At 34.4% G+C, this 13,901-nt stretch overlaps 1 long non-coding RNA gene across 1 annotated transcript; it reads left to right on the top strand.

Annotated features, from left to right (window-relative positions):
- LOC144196103 (uncharacterized) lies at positions 1 to 13,081 on the top strand. The gene is made up of 3 exons (XR_013326212.1): positions 1 to 25; positions 4,137 to 4,224; positions 12,822 to 13,081. It is a non-coding gene; the product is annotated as an uncharacterized LOC144196103 (long non-coding RNA).
- Positions 13,082 to 13,901: the final 820 nt, after the last annotated feature.

Raw genomic sequence — 13,901 nt, 5'->3', positions numbered from 1 at the left:
TTTGTCAACATCTCATCAATGTTTGGTGAGTTAGCACCACACTTTTTACATTCCATACAAAACTTTAAAATAATAAATAAAAAGAGAGAAAATATGTGCTTGTTAAACATACCATTTGCTTGCCAACAGCTTGCTAGAAAGCTGGCATCTTCAAACTGTTAGTGAATAGAGCCAGGAAATGTTAAAAATACAGATTATATATATAAAAAACAGCTAATGTTAACACTTTTGGAATCTATATGGATTAGGACATTAAGTGGAATATGTGATATGGTTTTTAAATTTAAGATATAGATAAATGTACTATTAGAACTTTTGAAATGCAATTGTTGTATTAGGAATTTCCTTGTGTAGTTCTAAGTCATGTTATTTAATCTTGGCAATATGTGTCAAAGTGGTGGCTTGGGGGCCAAATCTGGCCCGCCGTATCATTTTGTGTGGTCCGGGAAAGTAAATCATGAGTGCTGACTTTCTGTTTTAGGATCAAATTAAATAGTAGAGTATAGATGTATATTAAATTTCCTGATTTTCCCCCTTTTAAATCAATAATTATCCATTTTTAATCATGTTTTCTGTGTTTTTAGTTCAAAAATCATTTTGTAAACTCTAAAAATATATTTTAAAAAGCTAAAATAAACTCTGTTTTAGATCTATAAAAAACTGAATATTCAGGGATTTTAGTCTAGTTCTTTTAATCCATTCATAAAAGAAAATCTAAATATTATATGTAAAATGGTGTTTTTAGTTCAAAAATCCTTTGGTAAAATCTAAAAATATCTATAAAAAGATAAAATAAACATTGTTTTTGATCTATAAAAAACTGAATGTTCAGGGATTTTAATCCAGTTCTTTTAATCCATTTATAAAAGAAAAAAATCTAAATATTATATCAAAAATGGTCCGACCCACGTGAAATCAAGTTGACGTTAAAACGGCTCACGAACCAACCTTGGATTAGAACATTAAATGTACTATTTGATATATTTCTTTCATTTAACACCAAATTAAATGTCCTATCATAAATGTTAAAATGCAATTATTGTATAAAGGATTTCCTTGTATACTCCATACTAGCATTCCAATTCATAATGCTATTTAACCTAAGCTATTAGTAATAATATCCTACCCTATCTGTGCTATTCAAGACAAGAGGAACAATGCCTCTTTTGAATAAGTAAAGAGATGCTATTCCTAACACATTTATTTTGGCGAGCACTGCAATGAATCATGAATGCGGCATGGAAGAGATGTATTTATCTGAGACCGAGACAAGGACTGGCGAGGGTTATCAAGCACTTTCACACTTCTATTGATTCCCATTGAAGTGAGATGTACCATAGACGGCCAAATATGTGAACAGAAAATGTCACAAAAAGGTTGGCAACGTTTTCATCCAGTGATTATTTATAGTGAAGACCATCTCAAGTAATTGCCGTACCCCATCGATGTGTGTTTATAGTTTTATGGTGAACACATTGAGTGCTTTGTTCTGATGGCTGTTATGAAAAAGCTCATTTCAGCAAAAGGTGTCAAAGCTAAACATGGTGGATACGTTGATGGTGCTTAGTTGTGAAATGTCTTTCCTTATTCATGTCTGATTGGGCATATGCCAAACAGAAAGAAACGCTGGTCTGGCGACTGATTGCGTTGTGGACACTGTAGATGTAGAGATGTGACATTTAGAGCTAAGCTCAACACTTCTTGGCTATCTTTGGAAAGTGATGATGATCTCTGCTGGTTTGCTCATCAACAGTGAGAAAGATTGATTTGTGTGACCTGGGAAAGTAAATTGTGAGTGCTGACTTTCTGTTTTAGGATCAAATTAAAATGAAGAGTATAGATGTATGTTACATTACCTGATTTTTCCCCTTTTAAATTAATGATTGTACTTTTTAATCATTTTTTAGTTTTTAGTTCAAAAATCATTTTGTAAAATCTAAAAAAAAATTTAAAAAGCCAAAAGAAACATTGTTTTATATCTATAAAAAACTGAATATTCAGGGATTTTAATCCAGTTCTTTTAATCCATTTATTAAAAAAAAATTTAAATGTTATATCTAAAATTGTGTTTTTAGTATATTTAAAAAAAGACAAAATAAACATTGTTTTAGATTTATAAAAACTGAATCATCAGGGATTTTAATCCAGTTCTTTTAATCCATTTATAATAAAAAATAAATCTAAATATGAATCCTGAGTGCTAACTTTCTGTTTTAGGGTCAAATAAAAATGAAGAGTATAGATGTCTAATACATTTCCTGATTTTCCCCCTTTTAAATCAATAATTGTACCTTTTAATCCATTTTTTTCTGTATTCTTAGTTCAAAAATCATTTTGTAAAATCGAAAAATATACTTTAAAAAAGCTACAATAAACATTGTTTTAGATCGATAAAAAAACTGAATATTCAGGTCTTCTAATACAGTTCTTTTAATCCATATATAAAAAAATAATCTAAATATGATATCTAAAATAGTCCGGCTCATAATCGGTTCGTATTCTTGTCATTTCCGGAACTCAACATATTAAAGTAGTTCTGTATTTCTTCATAAAATAGTTTTGGCATATTGGCCAAAATATTACTTGCAATGCTATGCATTTGAGCAATAATACAGGTATATAGGCTGAGAGTCAAGGCCAAACATGGTGTATACATTGATGGTGCTTAGTTGCAAAGTGTCATTCCTTATTCATGTCTGATTGGGCATATGCCAAATACAAAGAAACGCTGGTCTGGCGACTGATTACATTGCAGACACTGTGGCGTAGATGTAGCGATGTGACATTTAGAGCTAAGCTCAACACTTCTTGGCTATCTTTGGAAAGTGATGATGATCTCTGCTGGTCTGCTCATCAACAGTGAGAAAGATCGCAGCGTACAGCCGTCGGTGGGCTGTATGCATTTGACATGTTGACATAGTAGGTCCTTAAAAGTGCATGTGTCAGGAACTAGGGAACTAATAGCGCTATGTGTAACTTACCGAGATTAGCCATAGCACGTTTTTTTAATGAAAAATTGTCCGTGGAAGTCGTACGTGAGATGGAAGAAATGAATTGAAATGTAAGATTGCAGTATTTTGATAAAGTAATCATGTTCTAGGAGGAAATTTTTAGACTTTTTGGTCATTCTATGCGCAGTAGTAGCGCTTCCCGAAGATGGCAAGCGTCAGATTTACAAATTGAAAATCATTAATAATTCTAACCAGGATGTGATAAATCTAGAATCACTCCCGATGAACCTAGACATACTTTCATAAATCATAAAGATTACTTGGAATTTTTTAAAAATCCGACGTTAGGGTGTCAGGTTTACTAATGGTTTTTGTAGATCTTGTACTGTGATATATCATTAATCTGGGATGCATTTGAAGGCTGTCACCAGGGCGATATGGTATCTGTTTCCTCGAACATTAAGGATACGCGGCTATGTCAATATGGGGGTTGTTTGGGGGTGGGGTCATTTAACTTGCTTTGGGTTCAATGGTTTATTGAATGTTGATTGTGTGGAATTTAATCTTTGAGTTAAGGATTATAATAGTGTAGAAATTCATTGATGGTCTATAACAGGGGTGTCAAACTCTTGGTGTGCGGGCCGAATACAGCTTAATTTGAGATCAAGCGGGCCGGACCTGTAAACTCATTGCAAAATGACATAGAACTAATGATAAGCCCACTTTTTTTTCCTTTGTATTTGTTACTAATACTAATAATTAGTGCAAATATGAGTAAATTATCAAAATGTTTATGAACAGAATTTTCCTTTTACATTATGAACAATATATTATGAACAAGAGAATAACATAAGAACATAAATAAATGTCAATTCATCTTGTCTGCACATTCTAAAACACTGCGCCCCTAGCGGATAATACAAGAACTACAACATTTAAAAGAAAATTCATATTTTTTTATACATTGCAGCTTTCTTCCCCGGGCCGTACCAAACCACCAGACGGGCCGGATCCGGCCCGCGGGCCGTATGTTTGACACTCCTGGTCTATAACTAACATTTTAGAATACAATGAATAGTTTGGTCACTATACTATTAATTTATCATATTAGACATGCAATTTAAGAAATGAATAGAATTTTTATGATAATTTAAATAATTGTATTTTCTACAAATGTATTCTTAGAAAACTGCTGGTGAGATTCTTCATTGACCAATGCTGGTTTACGGAAATTTTCATCCTGAATTCAAGATAGAGGGATTACTCACTTAAGGTAAGGTTGTCTCTTGCTCATGTCCGCCAATATGGTTTATAAAGATTCCACTTTTTGGGGTCATCCTTTAGATGGAAATGCTATTCTATTAGTGGCTATGTTGAAATATTGTCTATGTTATGTACTCTTCTGGGGCAATGTTTGATACTGATCATTTTATTGAGCTGTTTTAGCCAATCATTGTGCACCTACTGCGTACTGGCTACAGTTAGTGTATGCCTTATGTGTCAAAGTGGCGGCCCGGGGGCCAAATCTGGCCCGCCGCATCATTTTGTGTGGCCCGGGAAAGTAAATCGTGAGTGCTGACTTTCAGTTTTAGGATCAAATTCAAATGAAGAGTATATATGTATATTAAATTTCCTGATTTTCTCCCTTTTAACACAATAATTGTCAATTTTTAATCATGTTTTCTGTGATTTTAGTTCAAAAATCATTTTGTAAAATCTAAAAAAAAAATTAAAAAGCTAAAATAAACATTATTTTAGATCTATAAAAAACTGAATATTCAAGCTTTGTAATCCAGTTCTTTTAATCCATTTATAAAAAAAAATCCAAATATTATATCTTAAATGGGCCGGCCCACTTGAACCAACCCGAGTCTGACACCCTTGGCGTAATTCAGACATGTCCAAAGTCCGGCCCGGGGGCCAATTAAGGCCCGTGGACAAATTTTTACCGGCCCGTGGCCTCTATCATGAAATCAATAATACACGGCCCGCCAGCACTGTTGACCACAGTATAAAATACATGAGTTCATTATTTTTTTTTGTGATGGTCAAAATCACAGTTTGAATATGCAGTGATCATTGTTTTGTTTTCAGCACTGTTCCTACAGTGAGCATATAATAGTGAATAATATGTGATGTTTCACATGAACTTCGATATCCTTGATAGTTTTCTTAATTTTTTGTGGTTTGTGATTTCGGTAAAAACCTAAATGTAAAAAAAAAAGTCAAAGTAAAAGTATGCCATTTGTAATTAAAAAAAATCCCAAAGGTTAATTTGTATTTAATGTTAATGGTTCAAAGAATGTCAGGCTAAATAGTCGGCCCGCACACATTTTCACCTTACCAAATCTGGCCCTCTTTGCAAAAAGTTTGGACACCCCTGGCGTAATTGGTTCGTAAAATGAACAAATGAAAGATTATTATTGTCATTTCAGGAACTCAACATATTAAAGTAGTCCTGTACTTCTTCAGAAAATAATTTTTGCATTTCAACCAAAATATTACTTGCGATGCTATGCATTTGAGCAATAATACAGTCATTCCTACCTAAATCCTACAAATATTCACTCTCTCAGGTATAGGCTGAGAGTATGTGTAGCTAAGACTGTGAGTAGTGGCATTGTAAAGTAGGAGGTATTGACCGTGATGGTGAACAAGGCACCTCTGTAATCTAAATGTCATTCACTGAAAAGCATCTCCCACATAGCCAATGGCTTTCATCTAAACGCCTCTCCAAAAGATTCAATTACTTTTTTCTCTCCTTCTGTTCCTTTCACTATGGAATCTCCGCCCTCCTTCCCAAGCACTAGTTGCTTATCTACAGTGATTATAGTCATTATGAAGCAACTTGGTCTGTTGGCGCGGCAAACTCAACCAGATGCCGCTGAAACTACATTGTAGCTGACGGGAATGATTTTGTGATTGAGCTTGAAGTATCTTGGAAGTTTTAGTGAAAGAAATGTACTAGACACCTGTCTTTTAATGTACTCATAATTCGTTTTTTTTGTTGTTTTGAACAGAAGCGGTTGAGTGGTTAGTGTGTCGGCCTCATGGTTTTGTGACCAGACGTTTGGTCGCCGGTCTTTTGGTCGCCGGTCTTTTGGTCGCCGGTCTTTTGGTCCCTTTTGGTCGCTGGTCAAATGGTGACAGAGAGTTTACTGTTGAAACCATCTCTCAAAATTATATTCTTGAGAGAGTTTAATATCTAAGAGAGAGAATTTAATATTTAAGTACTGTTTAATATCTAAGTACTGTTTAATATCTAAGTACTGTTTAATATCTAAGTACTGTTTAATATCTAAGTACTGTTTGATATCTAAGTACTGTTTAATATCTAAGTACTGTTTAATATCCAATTACTGTTTAATATCCAATTACTGTTTAATATCCAAGAACTGTTTAATATCCAAGAACTGTTTAATATCCAAGAACTGTTTAATATCCAAGTACTGTTTAATATCCAAGTACTGTTTAATATCCAAGAACTGTATAATATCTCAGTACTGTATAATATCCCAGTACTGTTTAATATCCCAGTACTGTTTAATATCCCAGTACTGTTTAATATCCCAGTACTGTTTAATATCCCAGTACTGTTTAATATCCCAGTACTGTTTAATATCCCAGTACTGTTTAATATCCAAGAACTGTTTAATATCCAAGAACTGTTTAATATCCAAGTACTGTTTAATATCCAAGTACTGTTTAATATCCAAGAACTGTTTAATATCCAAGAACTGTTTAATATCCAAGAACTGTATAATATCCAAGAACTGTATAATATCTCAGTACGGTTTAATATCCCAGTACTGTGTAATATCTCAGTACAGTTTAATATCGCAGTACTGTTGAAACCAACTCTCCAAATTATATTCATGAGTGTTTAATATCTAAATATCTACTGTTTTCAACAGTACTTAGATATTAAACACTCCTGTCTCTATATTAAACAGTCTCTATTAAACTCTCTCTCATGAATATAATTTTGGATGGAAATTTGGCCCTTCATTTTTGCTGAAAGCCAGAAGAAAAAAACAAGTTTGAGTGTCCAAACTTTTGTCCTACTAGAAAACAGTTCATTATTTCTTGACAAAAATTGAGCTCAGCTGGCCAAATCCAAGGTTCCCTCCTGATGGAGGCCCAACCATACAAAAAAAAAATGTGTCAGAAAACACAGCTGTTCTTTTCATGTTCCGCTGTCTCTTGCACGCCTCCATCAAGGTTTCAGCCGAGGGGGCGGAGTTTAACTACATCCGAACAAAACGCCATTTTTTGACTGTGACATCAAAGGAGTTGACGGCTTTTGTGTTTGAAGTTGAGAATGATGAAAGTGTTGTGAAGACAGTACGTGGAGTGGTAAGGGGCAAGTTCATTGCTGGCTTCGCTCCGGGTATGATTATCGTCTTCTATTGGCGCCGAAACGAGCGCCGAAACAACTGTCAGCATGACACGGGAATAATGATCTCCCTTTTTTTCAAGTACTGACACCCAAGCAACTCTGACACCTAAATACCTACAGTAGAATACTTCAGAGAATATACTTTTTTCACCCTTTTCTTCTGCATTAGTTATTCTCAAGACACATCAGAAACTTGGGAAATACTTCAAGGAATTTTTGTACAAGTAAAATCTGGATTAGAAAGTTTTTGGAGCAAGTTTTTGGAAGGTATTTCAGTCATTTGTAATGACGAAAGAAATGTGGTTGTAGTTTTTTTGGATAGCTTTTTAATTTTAGTGATTTGTGGCTGTTTTTTTTAATTCTCTTAGACAAGATAAGACATAGTTAGATAGTTTTAGCTATTCAAATGACAGTTTTTCTGTATTTATACTTACAAAAAAACGTTTTTACAGTTTAGCAGTGCTTGATTGACAGGGAATTTAGAATCTTTATCCATTTTTTTGTAGCTGAAACGCTGTTTGATTAAAGAGAGTGAAGAAAGAATGACATATTTATGTGTTAATCAGTCATAATGGAGATTTTAACTATCTCAAAGTTTGGTTTATTGGCAGACTATGACGCATATTTAGCCGATGCATTTTTATTACATTACTAAATGTATTGCTAATTATTTAATGTACAAGCATTGGTTCAGTTTGAGAACATTTTCAAAATATAAAATACATAAAATAATCTACCGAAAATACACAGTAAATGAATAATGGTTTAACCACGAATATTTGTTTATAACACATCTTAAAAAGTATTTTTTAATGGTTTAAATAAAAAAATAACCCCGAAAAAATATTTTTTTACTGGATTAGATTAAAAAAAGTCACCCCAAAAAATATTTTGTACTGGATTAAATACAACAAATCACCCCCAAAAATGTTTTTACTGGATTAAATAAAAAAATCACCCCAAATTTTTTTTTTACTGGATTAAATTAAAAAATCACCTCAAAATTTATTTTTTACTAGATTAAATACAATAAAATCACCCCAAAAATATTTTTTACTGGATTAAAGAAAAAATTCACCCCAAAAAATATTTTTTACTGGATAAAATACAGAAATCACCCCAAAAATTATTTTTTTTACTGTATTAAATAAAAAATCACCCCAATTTTTTTTTTACTGTATTAAATAAAAAATCACCCCAAAAAATATTTTTTACTGGATTAAATAAAAAAATCACCCCAAAAAATATTTTTTACTGGATTAAATTAAACAAAATCACCCAAAAAAAACAATTTCTTGAAGCTCCTCCTATCCACTCAACATTCATGATCATTCTTGATATAATAAGTGTTTGTCCTTAAATATAGATAAAATTTATCTAGTAGAACAGACATATTAACCATCCTCCCAATATGTCTAGCAAGCTCTACATTTAGTCAAGCCTTTAAAATACTCCTCTGCTAACTATTATTGTACATAGGTTGGCAGTCTATAGTCCAGCCTGTAAAATCTTTCAGGAAGGGTCATTAAGGATATTTCATTATCTCCATATTGCCAAGGTCAGGTTGTCCATATATCCACTTTACGGCTGCTGTGGGAATATGCTGCGACTGTAGTATAATAGACCAGAAAATGTCCACACCAGGAATGATGGGAAATCAATACCGGGCTCTACTCATCAATACAAACCCCATTTTCACAAGCAGGAAGAAGGTACTCGGCTCCAGGGGAAGGAAAAAGCAAAATATATTAAATCAGTGCCGAAAATAAAATAAGAAATGTTGTTTTTACTGTTAATAAATGTTTACTTTTAAGAATATACTGTTGGCCAGAAGACTTGTCATGGAAGTGGGTTTAAACTGGTTTGGCTTGATTTAGTTTTAATCTGCCAGCACTGGATCAGGCAGTCCATAAATGTCCCCACACAGTCATGTAACCACGTTAAAGTAGAAAGAAACATGGCTTGTGACAATGATTTGGCCCATTTGTTATAGTTCTACCAGCCAGAGGCCTCAATCTGCCTTTGGTTTGTTAGAAGAATGTTGATGCTTTGGTTTTATTGTGTAGTAATGGCGGAAGATGTGTAGGTAGCGGACAAACAAAGGGGTGCTTATATTGTCGAGACTTATGGGGGGTGGAGGGAGTGGTGAAAACCGTTAAATCATTACAAAGACAATTACGGTATCATAGCTACTCCATGCTTGATGTCTATACTGTTCTGAGTTAGTATGTAAATACAGGCGGTGGAGAGAGAGAAGCATGTAATACAATGTCAAATTGTCGGTACAAATAAGATATTTGTTGAGTAATCATGGTGGGAGAGTGTGGTGGTCCGATGTAGAATTCCCAATGTGATGGAGGGGGGAAAAAAATAAGTAAACAGCCTCTGGTTGTTTAACCAGGCGTTTGTAGCCTTGGGTGTTGTTTGTTTTTATGCAGCATAGCTTCTATCAGATTAATATTATACTGCATATGTGTGAAAGTGGTGGCTCAGGGGCTAAATTTGAACTGCTGTGTCATTTTGGGTGGTCCGGGAAAGTAAATTGTGAGGGGCGACTTTGTGTTTTTGGGATCAAATTAAAATGAAGAGTATAAATGTATGTTATTTACTGATGTTTACCCTTTTATATCAATAATTGTCATTTTTAATCATTTTTTTCTGTTTTTAGTTCAAAAAACGTTTTGTAAAATCGAAAAATATATATATAAAGCTAGAATAAACATTGTTTTAGATTTATAAAAAAACTGAACATTCAGGGATTTTAATCTGGTTATTTTAATCAATTTATTAAAAAAAATCTAAATATTATATCTAAAATGTTCCGACCCACATGGAACTGAATTGACGTTAATGCGGGCCGTGAACCAAGTCTTACAATTTCCAGATTTTCCCCCTTTTAAATAAATAATTGTCATTTTTTAATCATTTTTTCTGTGTTTTTAGTTCAAAAAAACATATTGTAAAATCTAAAAATATATTTAAAAAAAAAGCGAAAATAAACATTGTTTTAGATCTATAAAAAACTGAATATTCAGGGCTTTTAATCCAGTTTTTTTAATCCATTTATGAAAACAAATCTAAACATTATACCTAAAATAGTCCGCCCCACATAAAATCAAATTGACGTTAAAGCAGCCCGCAAACCAACCCGAGTCTGACACCCTCGGTAAACCGATTCTGCAAAAAAAAATCTGGACCCTCTTTAAAAAACACCTTAATTAAATGTTGATATTTTTTTCCCTAAGAAAAAAATAATTATTAACATATCATTGACCAAAAACATATTCACCCCTAACAGTTACCGTACCGTCTTTGTAGGAACATTACAGGTACCGTGCTGCATGCTAATAGCTTATTGACCATGTATAGTGTAATGAGAGCTCGGGTGCAGGGGCAGCCATGATATATGAGGTTGACAATTGGCCTCTGCTACACTGATGACCCAATTTCAATATTCGGGGGACTTGGGGGATAGAAATGACACGTTTTTTTCCACATTTCAAGCTACTGTATTAGCCTCTGGCTTACTGTACCCCTGCCCATTCTCCCCAACAAACCCACTACCATTCATTGTCAACACAGTAAGGTGGCGACTGATTGTACAACCACCGACAGAGTACACCAGCTTTTGACTCATTCCACGAGTCACCTTCATTTTTTTTCCCCGTTCAGCCGACTTGATGCATGCATCGGAGGAAAATAAAGCGAGAGCCCGATTCCAAAAGGGCTCTGTCTTTTGAGATAACCTTGAGGATGTATGGCATTTAGCATTCCACTCAACCCCAGACATGGCATCCCTGAATGCGGTCATGGCTTCCCTAAAGCATATATTTTGATCCCTGGCCCAATGCTGAGAAATAGTCGTACCTTTCCGTGCTAAATGGAGGATTCTCAGTATCGTTGTGTAGGTATTGGAATATTAAAAAGGCCATTGTGGGTTGTGGTAAAATGGCAATGGTGCTCAATGACCTATTTGCCTTTTCTGTCCTGAGAGGAACGCAATTGTCGCGATTGCATACTTATCTTTCATATTTTACTTCTTATGTATTACTTAGTGGAGATGTCATGTATTGGCAATCACATGGAAGTGATGTGCCAAAGAGATAAGACGGCGAGAGAAATATTTGTGGTTTTAACCTTGAGCAAATATGAATATATTATATGTGGTCTCCCTTTTACCGCAGATGATGTGCTCTTACTTTATTCTGGCTATGTTTCTGTATATTAAATGTACCTTTTACTGCAGACGGGAAGATGGGTTGTCAGACTCCAAAGAAGACAGGTGAGCCACAGGATGGCAGCTTTGCTCTCTTTCTTGCAAAAAAAAGAGAAACCTCATTGTGAAGCTTTAAAATAATTAATTTAATACTACTACTACCACTATGATTATGACTACTACTACTATCACTATCACTATGACTATGAATACTACTACTACCACTATGACTGACTACTACTACTACCACCACTACCACTATGACTGACTACTACTACTACCACTATGACTGACTACTACTACTACCACTATGACTGACTACTACTACTACCACTATGACTGACTACTACTACCACCACTATGACTGACTACTACTACTACCACTATGACTGACTACTACTACTACCACTATGACATGACTTTTACCACTACTACAACTATGAGCTTTACCACTACTACCACTATGACTATGACTTTTACTACTACTACCACTAGGTTTATGACTACTACTACTAGTACTACTACTAGTACTACTACTGCTAGCACCACTACTGCTACTACTTCTATGAATTACTACCAGTAATAGTACTATTACTACTACTGCTACTACTTCTATGAATTACTACCTGTACTAGTACTATTACTACTACTGCTACTACTACTACTGCTACTACTGCTACTGCTACTAGTACTATTACTACTACTGCTACTACTACTACTGCTACTACTGCTACTGCTACTACTACATCGATTATTACTGCTAGTACTAGTACTGCTACTGCTACTACTACATCTATTATAACTGCTAGTACTAGTACTACTACTACTACTACTTCTACTACTACTTCTACTATTAGCAATACTACCACTACTATTACTGGCATTACTACTACCACTAACAGCACCACTAAAACTACTGAATTTTATAATTCGCTGTGATTCATAGTGCGTAAAAATTCAGTAAATAAAATCAAATAAAGTATTCACCACTCGCAATTGGCATTGGTAGAAGTTTTTCAATGTGTAGGGAAATTTTGCCTGAAAAACATCATTTGAACTTGGGAAAAAAACAACAAAAACAAATGCAGATACATTGAAGATACTATCCTTTATATTTTAACAGCTAGTTGGAGCTTTTGTTGACTCAAGCAAATGCTTTGTTTTCGGGGTAGTGTTAAAATGAGCATGGGTGTATGTTGGGGTGTGTATGTGTGTATTTGTATGTATGTATGTGTGTGTGTGTGTGTGTTTTAAGGGGACGGTGCAGTAGCTCACGGGGCTCCGACAGGTCCACTGTGTGTGGTGTTCTGCAGCATCAGCAGCCGGACAGGGGCCAGACGGTGGATTTATGATGCCAGGGAACGGAAATGACCTGCTTCTGTCATTGGGTGTGTGCCCCATCACGAGAGGCTCTAAACTACATTGGCACGGCGCTGACAGACATGTTTGTCATCCAGTCACTTTTGAAGATACCAAGCAATGGGTATTACTCCTCTGACAAGGCCTTCCACTCAATCCGAGGGTGTGTGTGCGCGCTCTCCAAATCTATTTTTTGCCTCTGCCAAGTGTGGATGTGCAAAATATGCAAAGTTATTTTTCCAGCCATGTTCAAAAATTATTTTATTGGGGTTTTTGGTGGATTTTTAGTTGGAATGAAAGGGTTTAGAAAGTTGTTTTTGTGTTTTTTTTAACACAAATGGTACACTTGTAGTCTGTTGTAGTATGAGTCAATTTGGGAATATATTGGTCGATCATATTCAGAGATTTTTGTTGTTGTTGTTAATATTGAAAATCATTTTTTTGCAAAATATGGAAAGTTATTTTTCCATCTTGGTTCAATTTTTTTACTACATTTTATTGAGCGTGTTTGTTTTTTCGTAACAAATGATACATTTGTAGTCTTTTGTAGTATGATTTATTTTAGCAATACTTTGGTCAATCATATTCAGATATTTTGGTTATTGTTTTTTATATTGATAATGTACATTTTGCCTCCAAGTGTGGATGTGTAAGATATGGAAAGTTATTTTTCCATTTCTGTTCAAATTTTTAACAAAATTTTATTCAGCGTTTTGGTGGATTTTCAGTCCGAATGAAAGGATTTAGAAAGTTGTTTGTTTTTTATTAACACAAATTTTTATCAATCATATTCAGAGATTTTTGTTGTTGTTTTTAATATTAAAAGAGGAATTCTCGTCATTTTAAGCTGCTTTACGGCGCATTTGTCAAAAAAAAAAACCCAGATAAGACCCCACTTACAGGCCCAGTTCCCACCCGCGGACCATACTTTTCCCACCCATTCTGTCAACAGTACTTTACTCATCGACTCAGTTAT

The sequence above is a fragment of the Stigmatopora nigra genome, chromosome 4, assembly GCF_051989575.1.
Source record: "Stigmatopora nigra isolate UIUO_SnigA chromosome 4, RoL_Snig_1.1, whole genome shotgun sequence".
Taxonomy (NCBI): Eukaryota; Metazoa; Chordata; class Actinopteri; order Syngnathiformes; family Syngnathidae; genus Stigmatopora; species Stigmatopora nigra.
Note: the sequence above shows the minus strand (reverse complement) of the source record. Positions and strands in the feature narration are given on the sequence as shown.